The 20488-nt window shown below is 43.3% G+C and overlaps 1 pseudogene; it reads left to right on the top strand.

Moving 5' to 3' along the window:
* Positions 1-9280: 9280 nt before the first annotated feature.
* LOC124004911 lies at positions 9281-9961 on the top strand (annotated as a pseudogene).
* The last annotated feature ends 10527 nt before the right edge of the window (positions 9962-20488 follow it).

Genomic DNA, 20488 nt, shown 5'->3' with positions numbered 1-20488 from the left:
TGGTGAGCTTCCCTGAGACTGATTATGACAGTGGCAAAATGATTTGGTTATGTATACACAGTTTCATCAGCTGTCCGAGTAGCTGGTCTCAGACAATCCCGCAGGTGTAGAAACCAGTTGTTGAGGTCCTGGGCTGTGGTGGTTGTGAGGTTGGTTGGATGTACTGCCAAATTCTCAAAAATTACATTGGAGGCTGCTTATGGTAGAGAAATTAACATTCAATTCTCTGGCAAAAGCTCTGGTGGACATTCCTGCAGTCAGCATGCCAATTGTACGCTCACTCAAAACTTGAGACATCTGTGGCATTGTGTTGTGTGACAAAACTGCACATTTTAAAGTGGTCTTTTATTGTCCCCTGCACAAGGTACACCTGTGTAATGATCATGCTGTTTAATCAGATTCTTGAAATGCCACACGTCAGGTGGATGGATTATATTGGCAAAGGAGAAATTCTCACTAACAGGGATGTAAACAAATTTGTGTACAACATTTGAGATAAATACGCTTTTTTGTGCATATCGAACATTTCTTTGATATTCGATTTCAGCTCATGAAATATGGGACAAACACTTTACATGTTGCATTTATATTTTTGTTCTGTATATTTTATCACTCTGTTATCGTGGAATTGCCCTGTACCAATCCACCATACTTGTCAGTAAGCATGGCTCAGTATTGAACAGCCTGCTGTAATTTCATGCCCAACCCACCTTGTGGAGAGCAATCCTCCAATAGGTTTTCACTTAATCTTTTACCGACACAGCCTCCCGGGTGGCTCAGTGGTTAAGGGCGCTGTACTGCAGCGCCAGCTGTGCCATCAGAGTCCCTGGGTTCGCGCCCAGGCTCTGTCGTAAGCGGGTGATCCGTGGGGCGACGCACAATTGGCCTAGCGTCATCCGGGTTAGGGAGGGCTTGGTCGGTAGGGATGTCCTTGTCTCATCGCGCACCAGCGACTCCCGTGGCGGGCCGGGCGCAGTGAGTGTTAACCAAGGTTGCCAGGTGCACAGTGTACCCTCCGACACATTGGTGCGGCTGGCTTCCGGGTTGGATGCGCCGGTGCCTAGATTGGGCACCGGCGCAGAGGAGGGCTCCGGCCATGGCGCTGTGCCTGGACTGGGCACAGAGTAGGGCTCCCGTCCTGGAGCTTGGTTGGACGCCGTGACTGGACTGGGCACCAGTGCAGAGGAAGGCTCCGGCCTTGGAGCGGGACTGGACGTCGTGCCTAGACTAGGCACCGGCGCAGAGGAAGGCTCCTGCCCTGGAGCGGGACTGGATTCCGTGCCTAGACTGGGCATCGGTGCAGAGGAAGGCTCTGGCCTTGGAGCTGGGAGCTGGACTGGATGCCGTGCCTGGACTGGGCACCGGCATAAGGGAAGGCTCCTGCCCTGGAGCAGGACTGGACGCCGTGCCTGGACTGGGCATCGGCACAGAGGAAGGCTCCGGCCTTGGAGCTGGACTGGACGCCATGCCTGGACTGGCTCCGGCCTAGGAGCGGGACTGGGGAGGCGCACTGGAGGCCTGGTGCGTGGAGCCGGCACAGGTGGCTGGTGTGGGAAGCTGGCACCGGACGTACTGGGCTGGGGAGACACACTTCAGGAAGGGTACGGAGAGCTGGCACAGGACTCACCAGACTGCTGACAGGCTCTTCAGGTCGGATGCCATGCAGAACATACCTACATAGCATTTCTCTCATCTCTCTCCCAACTTCGCCATCGCCTCCCTGATAGTCTCTGGCTCTTCCCGCAGCTCAGCCGCCAGCTCCATGTGCACATAATTATTCAGACACTTTGCTATGCGACTCAAAACTGAGGTGCATCCTGTTTCCATTGATCATCCTTGAGATGGTCCTACAACTTGATTGGAGTCCACCTGTGGTAAATTGAATTGATTGGGCATGATTTGGAAAGGCATACACCTGTCTATATAAGATTGGAGCCCACATTTGACAGTGTATGTCAGAGCAAAAACCAAGCCATGATGTCGAAGGAATTGTCTGTAGAGCTCTGAGACAGCACTGTGTCGAGGCACAGATCTGGGGAACGATACCAAAACATTTCTGCAGAGTTGAAGGTCCTCAAGAACAGAGTGGCCTCCAACATTCTTAAATGGAAGAAGTTTGGAACCGCCTTTATGGTAGAGTGACGAGACGAAAGCCACTCCCCAGTTAACAGACTCTGAAACCATGAGAAACAAGATTCTCTGGTCTGATAAAACCAAGATTGAACTATGTGGCCTGAATGCCAAGTGTCACATCTGGAGGAAACCTGGCACCATTCCTACCGTGAAGCAAGGTGGTGGCAGCCTCATGCTGTGGGGATGTTTTTCAGTGGCAGAGACTGGGAGACTAGTCAGGATAGAGGGAATGATAAACGGATCAAAGTAGATCCTTGATGAAAACCTGCTCCAGAGCTCTCAGGATCTCAGACTTGGGCAAAGGTTCACCTTCCAACAGGAGAACGACCCTAAGACATGCAGGAGTGGCTTCGACACAAGTCTCTGAAATTCCTTGAGTGGCCTAGCCAGAGCCCGAACCCGATCGAACATCTTTGGAGAGACCTGAATTGCTTTGCTGGAATGCTCCCCATCCAACCTGACAGAGCTTGAAAGGATCTGCAGAGAAGAATGGAAACTCCCCAAATACAGTTGAATATTTATTTAATTTGAACTTTAAAAAACATTGGCAAGTCAGTTAAGAACAACTTTTTCTTCCAATGACGGCCTACCAAAAGGCCTCCTGCAGGGACGGGGCTAGGATGAAAAATACAAATTAATTAAATTAAAATATAGGACAAAACACACATCACAACAAGAGAGACAACACAACACTACATAAAGAGAGCCCCAAGACAATAGCATGGCAGCAACACCTGACAACACAGCATGGTAGCAACACAACATGGCAGCAGCACAAACCTACAAACCTCAGATTTCCCACTTCCTGGTTGGATTTCTTCTCAGGTCTTTGCCTTCCATATGAGTTGTTATACTCACAGACATCGTTCCAAAAGTTTTAGAAACTTCAGAGTGTTTTCTATCCAAAACTACTAATAATATGCATATCTTAGCTTCTGAGACTGAGTAGCAGGCAGTTTACTCTGGGCACCTTATTCATCCAAGCTACTCAATACTGCCCCCAGCCATAAGAAGTTAAAACCTCTTAAGGAAGCTGCAAATTTTCGCAGCTTTTTGTTAAAAGTCGCGCAACATTTCAGCGCCCTGCTTCTCATGCCAGGTCTATAGTATATGCATATGATTAGTATGTGTGGATAGAAAACACTCAGACGTTTCTAAAACTGGTTAAATCGCGGCTGTGACTATAACAGAACGTGCGTTTCATCGAAAAGTGCAGGAAAATCTGATCACTGAAAATGGAAAAATATATCCATGCGCAACTTCAACCATTGTTAGAAGTGATCCCCATTAAATGGAGCCGAGGTTGCAATACCTACAGCTTCCACACGATGTCAACAGTCTTGTCATTTGCCTACTATTTTTTTCTTGGTCAAACAGACACAAGGCAGAGCAGTTCTTCCGGTCTCCGACCAGATATTTTGGTTGAGATTTACCCGGACATTATTTCCAGACGCACAGCTATAGAATAGAATTCGCCTGGTGATCAATTTGATCGCTTATTAACGTTTACTAATACCTAAAGTTGCATTACAAAAGTATTTCGAAGTGTTTTGTGAAAGTTTATCGTCGACTTTTTTAATTTAAAAAAATGACGTTACGTTAAAAAATGCTATTTTTTTCGTTGATCACACACTCTTCATAGATCGATATCTAGGCTATATATGGACCGATTTAATCGGAAAAAAAGACCCAATAGTGATTATGGGACATCTAGGAGTGCCAACAAAGAAGATGGTCAAAGGTAATGAATGTTTTATATTTTATTTGTGCGGTTTGTGTAGCGCCGACTATGCTAATTATTTTGTTTACGTCCCCTGCGGGTCTTTTAGGGTGTTACATGCTATCAGATAATAGCTTCTCATGCTTTCGCCGAAAAGCATTTTACAAATCTGACTTGGTGGATAGATTCCCAACGAGTGTAGCTTTAATTCACTACCTTGAATGTATTTTAATGAAAGTTTAATGACAGTTTGAGTTTTATCAAAAACTATAGGTGGCGCTCTGAAACTCCGCTGAGTGATGTTCCTGCCAGGGAACTGTATTCTGCTACATCCTTAAGAAGTTTTAAGCTTTCTGTGCTGTGTTGACGTATCCTGAAAATGACATCTGCTGCTTTAGACTGAAGGGTCATATATCAGTTATTGCTTTCATATCTACAAATAAGAAGCTATTTTCTTAATTTTGAGTGCGAGCTGATCAAGGGGTCGAAAATGTAGACATTGCCAGATGTTCACTGTCCGAGGAACAGGCCGTGGAAGCTTTATTGCTGGCAAAAGTGTCCATAACCAGAGGTAATTAAACTGTTCTGAGTTATTTTTCTCTCTTCCTCTCTGCCTGTCTTGATGTACATGGAACCTGTCTCACATGCACAGTTTGGAGGAAGACCTGTCGAATTTGATCCATCTCTTCTGTGTGGGATATTTGTCCCTACCTTGTCTGTGGGAAGATCTGCAACATTTCACAGAGAGTTGGAATAATCACCCTTTAAGTACACAGGCAAACCTGACACCTCACCAGCTGTGGCATATCAGAATTCTCCAAACACCTATGCACATTTTTGTTTTTGCCTTAGCACTACACAGCTGATTCAAATGATCAAGTCATCATCAAACTTCAAGTGGTATTTATGTCTAATAATGACATTATCTTCTATTGTTTGTCCTCATGTGTCTGTTTTTCTGCATAAAGTTCTCTTGGGCCACTTGGATACCAGATGAGACAACACACACACAATAACAGTCTCTCTCCTTCACTTCATCCCTCTCCCCCTTCTCCCTAAATCCTCTAGATTATATCAGCTGTGTCGGTGAATCCCTCCCGCATCTGAACTGGCTGACACAGAGGGCACAACATGATCATAGGCGAGAGGCCAGGTCAACAGGAAGTATTATTAAAGAGATGCTTTACATTGAAATACAGGTAGAGATGTAGTAGTCCCAGAGTCAATGATCCAATGTCAGTTTTGCATTTCACCTCCTGATGATTAAACAAGGCTTAATCATGCTCTCTCTCTATCCATCTCTCTTGTCTGCAGGTAGGTTTTGATGTGATAGAGGAAGCCAGTCCCGTCATCGCCACCTCACCCGTTCTTAAGATAACCTTCGGGCTAACTGTGGGCCCAAGGCTGGTTAAGAGACACCGCTAGAGACACTGTAATTGTGGTGAACTGAGATAATATTAGGGTAGCACTGTAATTTATTAATCATATGCTGTCTGCCTCTGTTCTTACCTCTTCCCTTTGTCTTCTACACCTCTCTCCCCACCTCGTCTTTCTTCCTCGTTTTATAATGCACACCATATATGCATTGAAGTACAGATTGAACTTGTATTTATAATATAATATTACATTCATGATAATTATAATGCATGTATAATGTATTTATAGCACCAGGAAATTAAATTCTTTAAATAGTGTTTCACATTCTCCATTGGTTGAAATTAAGTGTCTCATTGAAATGCTATCCTCTGTCCTCAGATTAATGCAGATGAAGGGAGTTAGATATGCATCGATTTTTATCTTTCTGTATATATGAATTACAAATCACCCTTTACTTAAAACCTGTTGCGACTCTAGGGGCAGTATTTTCATTTTTGGGAAGGACGATGCTAGAATATGCATATAATTGACAGCTTTGGATAGAAAACACTCTAACGTTTCCAATTTAAAAAAATAAATATTATTATTATTTTGAAAGCGCTGCGTTCCAATGAGTCCCTATTGAGCTGTGAATGTCCTATCAACGAGTTTATGCTTTCTACGTATTCCCCAAGGTGTCTACAGCATTGTGACGTAGTTTTACGCATTTATGTTGAAGAATAGCCGTAGACGGCTACATTGCGTAAGTGGTCACCTGATGTCTCCCAGGGTGACTCTTGGGTAAAGTACAGAGGTAGCCATTACTCCAATCGGTCCTACTGAAAAACGAATTGTCCCGACAGATATATTATCGAATAGATATTAGAAAAACACCTCGAGGATTGATTATAAACAACGTTTGCCATGTTTCTGTCGATATTATGGAGCTAATTTGGAATATTTTTCACAGTTTTTGTGACTGAAATTTCCGGGCGATTTCTCAGCCAAACGTGAAGAACAAACGGAGCTATTTCGCATACAAAAATTATATTTTGGGAAAAAATGAACTTTGGCTATCTACCTGGGAGTCTTGTGAGTGAAAACATCCGAAGTTCATCAAAGGTAAACGATTTAATTTGATTGCTTTTCTGATTTGTGACAAGGTTGGCTGCTGCTAGCAAGGCATAATGCTATGCTAGGCTATCGATAAACTTACACAAATGCTTGTCTAGCTTTGGCTGTAAAGCATATTTTGAAAATCTGAGATGACAGGGTGATTAACAAAAGGCTAAGCTGTGTCTCAATATTTTTCATTTGTGATTTTCATGACTAGGAATATTTTCTAGGGATATTTATATCCGTTGCTTTATGCTAATTATTGTCAGGCGATGATTACGCTCCCGCATCCGAGATGGGGAGTCATTAGAGTTAAATCATGTTTCTAGTCTATTGCATAGGTACAATGTGTAATCATTGTTGTCCCAGGAGCAGGAGTGGTAAACACTGTTGAAGTGTATACTTGTAATACATACATGCAGACACAGCATCATTCAAAGAATGGAGTTTGATACACCTGGTATTGGATATGACGGAAAAAGAATGTCTCAGAGAATCATACCTGAACCACACCTTTATTTGCCAAGGAAGAGTACATGATCAGTGAATATATTCACTGTACAGGCTACAATGTGGGTCTCTCGCGTGGTTATAACTACAGTACATGCATATAGGACTTGCATACTTGGCACAAAGTTATTATATTATATTCAATCCATTGGCTTCATTAATGCCTTTCAGACCTGACGTTGACACAACAACTATGATAGCTAAGGTTCATAGATTGGTATGAATATTAGTTCGGTACCTAACGTTTTGGGGTGCATACACAGATCGGCTACTTACTGTAGCTAGCTACACATCCATAGGCATGCAGTTATGTGTATCCTCCACTACATAATAAGCAAGTAAATAGTTAGCTATGTTACATCAGATGCATTGCGCGGCAAGGCTAACCTACACAATTGTACATTCAATTTGCAGTAAATGCTTTAGCTAGCTAGATTCTTTACATCCACTGTTTTCCAAGACAACAGCCTGGTTTGCTAGTTTTCTCAGGAGTCCCTAAAACATTAAACAACACAAATTACAATGTCATACTGTACTCATGTCATAACACTAGCTAGCTAGCTGGCTAATGTTAGCTAGTCAGTTAACTTCCTAAATTGCTATTTTTGTAAATAAACTTTATGACAAATTATATGCACAATCATTTGTCTCTACATTAACTAACATATTCCTCTCAATTGTAAATGTTTAGCTTGACTCGTTATGACATAACTACTTAAATCTGCTTCCTCTGTAATGTTCTGTCAGCCATCTTCATTGAAGAAAGCCACCAAGGACGGGTGGCTTGCGTCAAATTTGTCAGTGGAACCACTCGATATGATTGGTCATATAAAAACCTTGGGACCCAAATGCACAATGAGTGCTCTGCCTTGTGGTGGTCTTGAGCAATGAAGCCATGATGCTTGGTCCCTGTGGTGTAAGCTCACAACTTTTAAAGGAGGAACCACTGTATATACAGTCGTGGCCAAAAGTTTTGAGAATGACACAAATAAAAAAATTCTCGAAGTCTGCTGCCTCAGTTTGTATGATGGCAATTTGCATATACTCCAGAATGTTATGAAGAGGGATCAGATTCATTGCAAAGTCCCTCTTTGCCATGCATATGAACTGAATCCCCAAAAACATTTCCAATACATTTCAGCCCTGCGGACATCATGTCAGTGATTCTCTCGTTAACACAGGTGGGAGTGTTGATGAGGACAAGGCTGGAGATCACTCTGTTATGCTGATTGAGTTTGAATAACAGACTGGAAGCTTCAAAAGGAGGGTGGTGCTTGGAATCATTGTTCTTCCTCAGTCAACACGTGCCGTCATCATTGCTTTGTACAAAAAGGACAAGGATATTGCTGCCAGGAAGATTGCACCTAAATCAACCATTTATCGGATCATCAAGAACTTCAAGGAGAGCAGTTCAATTGTTGTGAAGAAGGCTTCAAGGCGCCCTTGAAAGTCCTGCAAGCGCCAGCATCGTCTCCTAAAGTTGATTCAGCTGCGGGATCAAGGCACCACCAGTACAGAGATTGTTCAGGAATGGCAGCAGGCAGGTGTGAGTGCATCTGCACGCACAGTGAGGCAAAGAATTTTGGAGGATGGCCTTGTGTCAAGAAGGGCAGCAAAGAAACCACTTCTCTCCAGGAAAAACATCAGGGACAGACTGATATTCTGCAAAAGGTAGAGGGATTGGACTGCTGAGGACTGGGGTAAAGTCATTTTCTCTGATGAATCCCCCTTCCAATTGTTTGGGGCATCCGGAAAAAAGCTTGCCAGGAGAAGACGAGGTGAGTGCTACCATCAGTCCTGTGTCATGCCAACAGTAAAGCATCCTGAGACCATGTGTGGGGTTGCTTCTCAGCCAAGGGAGTGGGCTCACTCACAATTTTGCCTAAGAACACAGCCATGAATAAAGAATGGTACCAACACATCCTCCTAGAGCAACTTCTCCCAACCATCCGGGGACAGTTTGGTGATGAACAATGCATTTTCCAGCATGATGGAGCACCTTGCCATAAGGCAAAAGTGATAACTAAGTGGCCTGGGGAACAAAACATTGATATTTTGGGTCCATGGCCAGGAAACTCCCCAGACCCCAGATTGTGGTCAATCCTCAAGAGGCGGCTGGACAAACAAAAACCCACAAATTCTGACACACTCCAAGCATTGATTATGCAAGAATGGGCTGTCATCCGTCAGGATGTGGCCCAGAAGTTAGTTGACAGCATGCCAGGGCGGGTTGAGGAAGTCTTGAAAAAGGGTCAACACTGCAAATATTAACTCTTTGCATCAACTTCATGTAATTGTCAATAAAGGCCTTTGACACTTATGAATTGCTTAGAATTATACCTCAGTATTCCATAGTAACATCTGCCAAAAATATCTAAAGACACTGAGGCAGCAGACTTTGTGAAAATTAATATTTGTGTCAATCTCAAAACTTTTTACTTGCTGTCTGACACACATGATATTTCCCTTCTTTATTGTTATCTCCAGGTTTATGTGTTGTACACATGTGCTCTAACAGAATATAGTAATTTAGCAGTTATGTCCTATGACAGGTACATCTCTATTTGTTATCCTCTACAGTATAACAATATTATGACACCTAAAATAATTTCTGGCTTAATTCTACTACCCCAAGTGTATTATTTTTTCATCAACGCCATCATTATCTCCCTGAGTTTGCGACTGCAATTTTGTGGTAACATTCTAGACAGAGTGTATTGTGACAACTACTCAGTAGTCAAGCTTGGCTGTTCAAATACTATGCTGAATAACATATGGGGTCTTGTTGTCCCTGCGCTCTCTTTTTCTTGTACTTTATTTCCTATCATATACTCATATGTAAGAATTCTACGAATATGTTTAAAGTCTTCTAAAGAGACGAAACAGAAAGCATTTAACACCTGTATGCCACATTTAGCCTCTTTGCTGAACTTCTCCTTTGGCTGTATATTTGTGATTATACAAGGATGATATGAAACTGCACATTTTCCACCTATACTTCGCACTATTTTATTAGTTTATTTTCCAATATGTCCACCACTTTTTAATCCTATTATGTATGGCATTAGGATGGTTAATATCAGGCAGGCTTGTAAAAAGGTATTAGGCCGTCACACTAAAACATAACCTGGTGGTAATTTTCTGTAACATTTAATTATGTGTTTTGTTACTTATAGTTGCTATAATTGACTGTATAGATATGTGTCATTTTGGAATAATTTCTCTGTAGCCCAAATATTATTGTAAAGTTTATCATGTATTGTAACAGAATGTTTTGTGTCATATTAGCTAGTTAACTGCATAACTATAGAGCATCAAGGGGAGTGGCCCTCCCTACCTTCAAGCTGTGCTCAAATAGATGCTAAGTGGGATCCTTGGGACGACCCTACACCCCAACCCGTTATGCCTCTTCTGTTCTCTTGGCCCTGGTCTCTTGGCCCACCATACAAAATATTTCTACAATATATATGTAACATTTGCGTACGTTATTCTAGCAGTAATGGCTTATGACAGGTATGTCTCCATTTTCAAGCCATTTCAATATCATAGCATTATGACTCCTTAAAAAGTGAATATGTAGTTAGCCTTGGTATACTTTATTCCATAACTCTTTTCAAATGTGTATCACTTCAAGGCTCCCTTTGTGCAGGTACAACAGCTTTTTGTGATGACTAAGCAGTTGTTAAACTCTCTCGTGTTGAAAGTGCGCTGATCAACCTGTATGATATATGTATCATATCAAGTCTAGTGGTTTTACCTTTGGTGTTAGTTGTGCTCTCATATGGAAAGATATTGTTTGCTTGAAAGCCTCAAAGGAGTCACGAACGAAGGCTTTTAATGTGTGTTCTCCCCACTAGAACATATTCATCAACTTCTCTGCAAGCCATCCTTTTTTCTGTTGTTTACAACAGGCACAGAGGTTAATGTATTAATATCAGTACAGTTCATTATTTTCCCACCACTGGTACACCCTATCATATATGGTATTAGGACCAAGAAGATCAGGACATGTGTTACAAAAATTATAAGAAGAAAAATCAAGAAAGTTTGGAAAGATTTTCCTCATCGAAAATCTGAACCTAAACTTGGACCAATTATAACTTTAGAAAGTACAGCAGCAGGACAGGGTTGCCGGTTTGAATCCCAGGATTGACAGGAACATCTGCCAGAACTGAATGCTTATACATTTGTTTTGATCATCAACCTAATCTCTTGTTTCTCCTTTGTATTGCATACTATTTCTGTGAATTCTTCTGAATTTCCTTTAAATGTATTTTACTGTAGTAAAGTCAAATCAGGGATACTGTTGTGTCACTGACCCTATAATGTTCTGTTAGCATGTCAGTGGACATGTATGTGTGTTTCAGGGGGATTGGGGACAGAGTAAAAGGATATAAGGATACAATAAGTTCTGTTTCAAATGATTTCCTGTAAAATAAAAGGGATCAAGGACATCAATAAGAAGAAGAGATGCAGGAAAAGAATGGCATGGCTGACATTTTACGTGCTCCTAATGAACTGTGTTATTTTGTTTGTTTTCTTGCAATGTTTTGAACTTTTTAAAACTTATTTTGTACATAATGTTGCTGCTACCAGCTCTAAAGACCGAAAATAACTTCTGGACAGAACAGCGATTACTCACCACGAGTTGGAAGGACATTTTTCCTTTAACATATTTGACGAGTTTATACTGCTTTCCCGGGAACAGGCCCAATTCCCCATCATTTGCTTTCTGAGAAAAAGGGGGCGGAGGTTGGGATGCCTTCTGAGAATTTGTAGGCGAGCGAGTAAACCCCCACTGCCATTCTTCCTATTGGACAAGGTGCAATCATTGGAAAATCAAATTGATGACCTACGAGCTAGATGAAACTACAAACAGGACATTCAAAACTGTATTATCTTATGTTTCCTCGAGTCGTGGCTGAATGCCAACATGAAGAACATACAGCTGGCAGGTTTTACACTGTATCGGCAGGATTGAACAACAGCCTATCGTAAGACAAGGGGTGGCGGTCTATGTCTATTTGTAAACAACAGCTGGTGCACGACATCTAAGGAAGTCTCAAGGTTTTGTTTGCCTGAGGTAGAATATCTCCTGATAAGCTGTAGACGACACTATCTACCTAAAGAGTTTTCATTAGTATTTTTCGTAGCTGTCTACATACCATCACAGACTGATGCTGCCACTTCTAGTGGCCGGGGACTTTAATGCAGGGAAACTTAAATCTGTTTTACCTAATCTCTACCAGCATGTTAAATATGCAGCCAGAGGGAAAAAAAAAACTCTAGACCACCTTTACTCCAAACACAGAGACGCGTATAAAGCTCTCCCTTGCCCTCCAATTGGAAAATCTGACCATAATTATATCCTCCTGATTCCTGCTTATAAGCTAAAACTGAAGCAGGAAGCACCAGTGAGTCAGTGGTCAGATGAAGCAGATACTAAGCTACAGGACTGTTTTGCTAGCAGAGACTGGAATATGTTCCGGGATTCTTCCGATGGCATTGAGGAGTTCACCACATCAGTCACTGGATTCGATGATGTCGTCCCCACAGTGATTGTATGTACAGTGGGGTAAAAAAGTATTTAGTCAGCCACCAATAGTGCAAGTTCTCCCACTTAAAAAGATGAGAGGCCTGTAAATTCATCATAGGTACACTTTAACTATGACAGACAAAATGAGAGAAAAAAAATCCCCAAAATCACATTGTTGGATTTTTATATGAATTTATTTGCAAATTATGGTGGAAAACAAGTATTTGGTCACCGACAAACAAGTAAGATTTATGGCTCTCACAGAACTGTAACTTATTCTTTAAGAGGCTCCTCTGTCCTCCACTCGTTACCTTTATTAATTGCACCTGTTTGAACTTGTTATCAGTATAAAAGACACCTGTCCACAACCTCAAACAGTCACACTCCAAACTCCACTATGGTCAAGACCAAAGAGCTGTAAAAAGAACACCATAAACTAAATTGTAGACCTGCACCAGGCTGGGAAGACTGAATCTGCAATAGGTAAACAGCTTGGTTTGAAGAAATCAACTGTGGGAGCAATTATTAGGAAATGGAAGACATACAAGACCACTGATAATCTCCCTTGATCCGGGGCTCCACGCAAGATCTCACCCCGTGGGGTCAAAATGATCAAAACAATGGTGAGCAAAAATCCCAGAACCACACAGGGGGACCTAGTGAATGACCTGCAGAGAGCTGGGACCAAAGTAACAAAGTCTACCATCAGTAAAACACTATGCTGCCAGGGACTCAAATCCTGCAGAGCCAGACGTGTCCTCCTGCTTAAGCCAGTACATGTCCAGGCCCGTCTGAAGTTTGCTAGAGAGCATTTGGATGATCCAGAAGAAGATTGGGAGAATGTCATATGGTCAGATGAAAACAGAACTTTTTGGTAAAAACTCAACTCGTCGTATTTAGAGGACAAAGAATGCCGAGTTGCATCCAAATAACACCATACCTACTGTGAAGCATGGGGGTGGAAACATCATGCTTTGGGGCTGTTTTTCTGCAAAGGGACGCGGACGACTGATCCATGTAAAGGAAAGAATGAATGGGGCCATGTATCGTGAGATTTTGAGTGAAAACCTCCTTCCATCAGCAAGGGCATTGAAGATGAAATGTGGCTGGGTCTTTCAGCATGACAATGATTCCAAACACACCGCCCGGGCAATGAAGGAGTGGCTTCGTAAGAAGCATTTCAAGGTCTTGGAGTGGCCTAGCCAATCTCCAGATCTCAACCCCAAAAAAATCTTTGGAGGGAGTTGAAAGTCCGTGTTGCCCAGCAACAGCCCCAAAACATCACTGCTCTAAAGGAGATCTGCATGGAGGAATGGGCCAAAATACCAGCAATAGTGTGTGAAAACCTTGTGAAGACTTACAGAAAGGTTTTGACCTCTGTCATTGCCAACAAAGGGTATATAACAAAGTATTGAGATAAACTTAATTCAAAATCCTACAATGTGATTTTCTGTTTTTTTCTTCTAATTTTGTCTGTCATAGTTGAAGTGTACCTATGATGAAAATTACAGGCCTCTCTCATCTTTTTAAGTGGGAGAACTTGCACAATTGGTGGCTGACTAAATACTTTTTTGCCCCACTGTATATACCCCAACCAGAAGCCATGGATTACAGGCAACATCTGCCCTGAGCTAAAGGGTAGAGCTGCAGTTTTCAAGGAGCAGGACTCTAACCTGGACGACGAACCATCAAACAGGCAAAGGGCTCAGAACACACCCTTGTGGGGTCCCAGTGTTGAGGATCAGCGGGGTGGAGATGTTGTTTCCTACCCTCACCACCTGGGGGCGGCCCGTTTGGAAGTCCAGTACCCAGTTGCGCAGGTCCTGGTCGAGACCCAGGTTCTCGAGCTTGATGACGAGTTTGGAAGGTACTATGATGTTAAATGCTGAGCTGTAGTCGATGAACAGCATTCTCACATAGGTATTCCTCTTGTCAAGATGGGTTCGGGCAGTGTGCAGTGTGGTTGCGATTGCGTCGTCTGTGGACCTATTGGGGCGGTAAGCAAATTGGAGTGGGTCTAGGGTGTCAGGTAGGGTGGAGGTTATATGCTCCATGACTAGTCTCTCAAAGCACTTCATGATGATGGAAGTGAGTGCTACGGGGCGGTAGTCGTTTAGCTCAGTTACCTTAGCTTTCTTGGGAACAGGAACAATGGTGGCCCTCTTGAAGCATGTGGGAACAGCAGACTGGGATAAGGATTGATTGAATATGTCCGTAAACACCGCAAATCAAATCAAATCAAATCAAATTTTATTTGTCACATACACATGGTTAGCAGATGTTAATGCGAGTGTAGCGAAATGCTTGTGCTTCTAGTTCCGACAATGCAGTGATAACCAACAAGTAATCTAACTAACAATTCCAAACTACAGTCTTATACACAGTGTAAGGGGATAAGGAACATGTACATAGGGATATATGAATGAGTGATGGTACAGAGCAGCATACAGTAGATGGTATCGAGTACAGTATATACATATGAGATGAGTGTGTAGACAAAGTAAACAAAGTGGCATAGTTAAAGTGGCTAGTGATACATGTGTTACATAAGGATGCAGTCGATGTTGTAGAGTACAGTATATACATATGTATATGAGATGAATAATGTAGGGTAAGTAACATTATATAAGGTAGCATTGTTTAAAGTGGCTAGTGATATATTTACATCATTTCCCATCAATTCCCATTATTAAAATGGCTGGAGTTGGGTCAGTGTCAATGACAGTGTGTTGGCAGCAGCCACTCAATGTTAGTGGTGGCTATTTAACAGTCTGATGGCCTTGAGATAGAAGCTGTTTTTCAGTCTCTCGGTCCCAGCTTTGATGCACCTGTACTGACCTCGCCTTCTGGATGATAGCGGGGTGAACAGGCAGTGGTTCGGGTGGTTGATGTCCTTGATGATCTTTATGGCCTTCCTGTAACAACGGGTGGTGTAGGTGTCCTGGAGGGCAGGTAGTTTGCCCCCGGTGATGCGTTGTGCAGTCCTCACTACCCTCTGGAGAGCCTTACGGTTGAGGGCGGAGCAGTTGCCGTACCAGGCGGTGATACAGCCCGCCAGGATGCTCTCGATTGTGCATCTGTAGAAGTTTGTGAGTGCTTTTGGTGACAAGCCGAATTTCTTCAGCCTCCTGAGGTTGAATAGGCGCTGCTGCGCCTTCTTCACGACGCTGTCAGTGTGAGTGGACCAATTCAGTTTGTCTGTGATGTGTATGCCGAGGAACTTAAAACTAGCTACCCTCTCCACTACTGTTCCATCGATGTGGATAGGGGGTGTTCCCTCTGCTGTTTCCTGAAGTCCACAATCATCTCCTTAGTTTTGTTGACGTTGAGTGTGAGGTTATTTTCCTGACACCACACTCCAAGGGCCCTCACCTCCTCCCTGTAGGCCGTCTCGTCGTTGTTGGTAATCAAGCCTACCACTGTTGTGTCGTCCGCAAACTTGATGATTGAGTTGGAGGCGTGCGTGGCCACGCAGTCGTGGGTGAACAGGGAGTACAGGAGAGGGCTCAGAACGCACCCTTGTGGGGCCCCGTGTTGAGGATCAGCGGGGAGGAGATGTTGTTGCCTACCCTCACCACCTGGGGCGGCCCGTCAGGAAGTCCAGTACCCAGTTGCACAGGGCGGGGTCGAGACCCAGGGTCTCGAGCTTGATGACGAGCTTGAGGGTACTATGGTGTTGAATGCCGAGCTGTAGTCGATGAACAGCATTCTCACATAGGTATTCCTCTTGTCCAGGTGGGTTAGGGCAGTGTGCAGTGTGGTTGAGATTGCATCGTCTGTGGACCTATTTGGGCGGTAAGCAAATTGGAGTGGGTCTAGGGTGTCAGGTAGGGTGGAGGTGATATGGTCCTTGACTAGTCTCTCAAAGCACTTCATGATGACGGAAGTGAGTGCTACGGGGCGGTAGTCGTTTAGCTCAGTTACCTTAGCTTTCTTGGGAACAGGAACAATGGTGGCCCTCTTGAAGCATGTGGGAACAGCAGACTGGTATAGGGATTGATTGAATATGTCCGTAAACACACCGGCCAGCTGGTCTGCGCATGCTCTGAGGGCGCGGCTGGGGATGCCGTCTGGGCCTGCAGCCTTGCGAGGGTTAACACGTTTAAATGTCTTAATCACCTCGGCTGCAGTGAAGGAGAGACTGCATGTTTCCGTTGCAGGCGTGTCAGTGGCACTGTATTGTCCTCAAAGCGGGCAAAAAGTTATTTAGTCTGCCTGGGAGCAAGACATCCTGGTCCGTGACTGGGCTGGATTTCATCTTGTAGTCCGTGATTGACTGTAGACCCTGCCACATGCCTCTTGTGTCTGAGCCGTTGAATTGAGATTCCACTTTGTCTCTGTACTGACGCTTAGCTTGTTTGATAGCCTTACGGAGGGAATAGCTGCACTGTTTGTATTCAGTCATGTTGCCAGACACCTTGCCCTGATTAAAAGCAGTGGTTCGCGCTTTCAGTTTCACGCGAATGCTGCCATCAATCCACGGTTTCTGGTTAGGGAATGTTTTTATCGTTGCTATGGGAACGACATCTTCGGCGCACGTTCTAATGAACTCGCACACCGAATCAGCGTATTCGTCAATATTCCCATCTGACGCAATACTCATGTCCCAATCCACGTGATGGAAGCAGTCTTGGAGTGTAGAGTCAGCTTGGTCTGACCAGCGTTGGACAGACCTCAGCGTGGGAGCCTCTTGTTTTAATTTCTGCCTGTAGGCAGGGATCAGCAAAATGGAGTCGTGGTCAGCTTTTCCGAAAAGGGGGCGGGGCAGGGCCTTATATGCGTCGCGGAAGTTAGAGTAACAGTGATCCAAGGTTTTACCACCCCTGGTTGCGCAATCGATATGCTGATAAAATTTAGGGAGTCTTGTTTTCAGATTGGCTTTGTTAAAATCCCCAGCTACAATGAATGCAGCCTCCGGATAAATGTTTTCCAGTTTGCAAAGAGTTAAATAAAGTTCGTTCAGAGCCATCGATGTGTCTGCTTGGGGGGATATATACGGCTGTGATTATAATCGAAGAGAATTCTCTTGGAAGATAATGCGGTCTACATTTGATTGTGAGGAATTCTAAATCAGGTGAACAGAAGGATTTGAGTTCCTGTATGTTTCCTTCATCACACCATGTCCCGTTAGTCATGAGGCATACGCCCCCTCCACTCTTCTTACCAGAGAGATGTTTGTTTCTGTCGGCGCGATGCGTGGAGAAACCCGTTGGCTGTACCGCCCTGGATAGCGTTTTCCCAGTAAGCCATGTCTCCGTAAAGCAGAGAACGTTGCAGTCTCTGATATCCCTCTGGAATGCCACCCTTGCTCGGATTTCATCAACCTTGTTGTCGAGAGACTGGACATTGGCAAGAAGAATACTGGGAAGTGGTGCGCGATGTGCCCTTTTTCGGAGTCTGACCAGAACACCGCCGCGTTTCCCTCTTTTTCGGAGTCGTTTCCTTGGGTCGCTGCATGCGATCCATTCCGTTGTCCTGTTTGTAAGGCAGAACACAGGATCCGCGTCGCGGAAAACATATTCTTGGTCGTACTGATGGTGAGTTGACGCTGATCTTATATTCAGTAGTTCTTCTCGACTGTATGTAATGAAACCTAAGATGACCTGGGGTACTAATGTAAGAAATAACACGTAAAAAAACAAAAAACTGCATAGTTTCCTAGGAACGCGAAGCGAGGCGGCCATCTCAGCCAGCTGGTCTGTGCATGCTCTGAGGACGCGGCTGGGGATGCCGTCTGAGCCTGCAGCCTTGCGAGGGTTAACACGTTTAAATCTTTTACTCACGTCGGCTGCAGTGAAGGAGAGTCCACAGGTTTTGGTAGCGGGCCGTGTCAGTGGAACTGTATTGTCCTCAAAACGAGCAAAGAAATTGTTTAGTCTGTCTGGGAGCAAGACATCCTGGTCCGCGACGGGGCTGGTTTTCTTTTTGTAATCCGTGATTGACTGTAGACCCTGCCACATACCTCGTGTCTGAGCTGTTGAACTGCGACTCTACTTTGTCTCTATACTGATGCTTAGCTTGTTTGATTGCCTTGCGGATGGAATAGTTACACTGTTTGTATTGAGAAAAACTAAGGGATAGGCTGAGTTATTGACAAATCAAATATCAGATTTTACGTGTCCATTTAAACCCCTGTAAATAGTTGCTTATCAACTTGAAACGTGTTGTCGCTATCATGGATGTCCTTAAGATTAACCACACTGAATTTGATATTGACATCTAAAACAAGGAAACTATTCTTTGCAGATGTAACGCTAATGCTCAAAATCAACTACAATAATCTTCACCTCATGAAACATATGTCTGATTAACTCCAGACTGCTTTGTTATCCAACTGATCTTGTGTACTTTCTGTAATCCTGTGAATCCAGTTGAAGTTGGAAGTTTACATATACTTAGGTTGGAGTTATTAAAACTCATTTGTCACCCAATCCACAAATTTCTTGTAAACAAACTATAGTTTTGGCAAGTCGGTTAGGACATCTATATTGTGCATGACACAAGTAATTTTTCCCAACATTTGTTTACAGACAGATTATTTCACTTATAATTCACTGTATCACCATTCCAGTGCGTCAGAAGTTTACATACACTAAGTTGACTGTGCCTTCAAACAACTTGGAAAATTCCAGAAAATTATTTAATGGCTTTAGAAGCTTCTGATAGGCTAATTGACACCATTTGAGTCAATTGGAGGTGTACCTGTGGATGTATGTCAAGGCCTACCTTCAAACTCAGTGCCTCTTTGCTTGACATCATGGGAAAATCTAAAGAAATCAGCCAAGACCTCAATCTTTTTTGTAGACCACCACAAGTCTGGTTCATCCTTTGGAGCAATTTCCTGAAGGTACCATGTTCATCTGTACGAACAATAGTACGCAAGTATAAACACCATGGGACCCCGCAGCCGTCATACCGCTCAGGAAGGAGACGCGTTCTGTCTCCTAGAGATGAACATACCATATAAAACCACCATATACTGTAAATGCCTGACTACGGTTTGCAACTGCACATGGACACAAAGTTCGTACTTTTTTGAGAAATGTCCTCTGGTCTGAAGAAACCGAAATAGAACTGTTTGGCCATAATGACCATCGTTATGTTTGGAGGACAAAGGGGGAGGCTTGCAAGCCGAAGACATCATCCCAACCGTGAAGCATGGGTGGAGCTGCATCATGTTGTGGGGGTGCTTTGCTGCAGGAGGGACTGGTGCACTTCACAAAATAGATGGCATCATGAGGTAGGACAATTATGTGGATATATTGAAGTAACATCTCAAAACATCAGTCATGAAGTTAAAGCTTGGTCACAAATGGGTCTTCCAAATGGACAATGACCCCAAGCATACTTCAAAGTTGTGGCAAAATGGCTTAAGGACAACAAAGTCAAGGTATTGGAGTGGCCATCACAAAGCCCTGACCTCAATCTTATTGAAAATTTGTGGGCAGAACTGAAAAAGCGTGTGCGAGCAAGGATGCCTACATACCGGACTCAGTTACACCAGCTCTGTCAGGAGGAATGGGCCAAAATTCACCCAACTTATTGTGGGAAGCTTGTGGAAGGCTACCCGAAACGTTTGACCCAAATTAAACAATTTAAAGGCAATGCTATCAAATACTAATTGAGTGGATGTATACTTCTGACCCTACTGTTATTCTGACATTTCACATCCTTAAAATAAAGTTGTGATCCTAACTGACCAAAAACAGGGAATTCTTACTAGGATTAAATATCATGAATAGTGTAAAACTGAGTTTAAATGTATTTGGCTAAGGTGTATGTAAACTTCCGACTTCCAACTGTATATACTCCATCTGCCATTTGTCTTTCGTCGGCGATTGTAAATGTTACTTTTTTTCCTGAGAGGAATCTCTCCTACTATTTCCTGAGTACTTTTCACTTTGGGTTCGCCCTGTGCCTTTTTGTTAATGATGATATATTTTGAGCACAACAGCGTTTGGGTTTCATCCCGCTTTGATCTATGGTGCTAAAATAAATTCTGTAGTTCTAAACCTGTGACTGGCTACACCAGTAACACATAATTTCTCTGTATCCCAGAGATGATTTAAAACATTGCATCATGTTTATCATGTATTGACACCGAGAATGTTTTATTT

The sequence above is a fragment of the Oncorhynchus gorbuscha genome, linkage group LG19 (genome assembly GCF_021184085.1).
Source record: "Oncorhynchus gorbuscha isolate QuinsamMale2020 ecotype Even-year linkage group LG19, OgorEven_v1.0, whole genome shotgun sequence".
Taxonomy (NCBI): Eukaryota; Metazoa; Chordata; class Actinopteri; order Salmoniformes; family Salmonidae; genus Oncorhynchus; species Oncorhynchus gorbuscha.
This window is presented reverse-complemented; position numbering and strand designations above follow the sequence as displayed.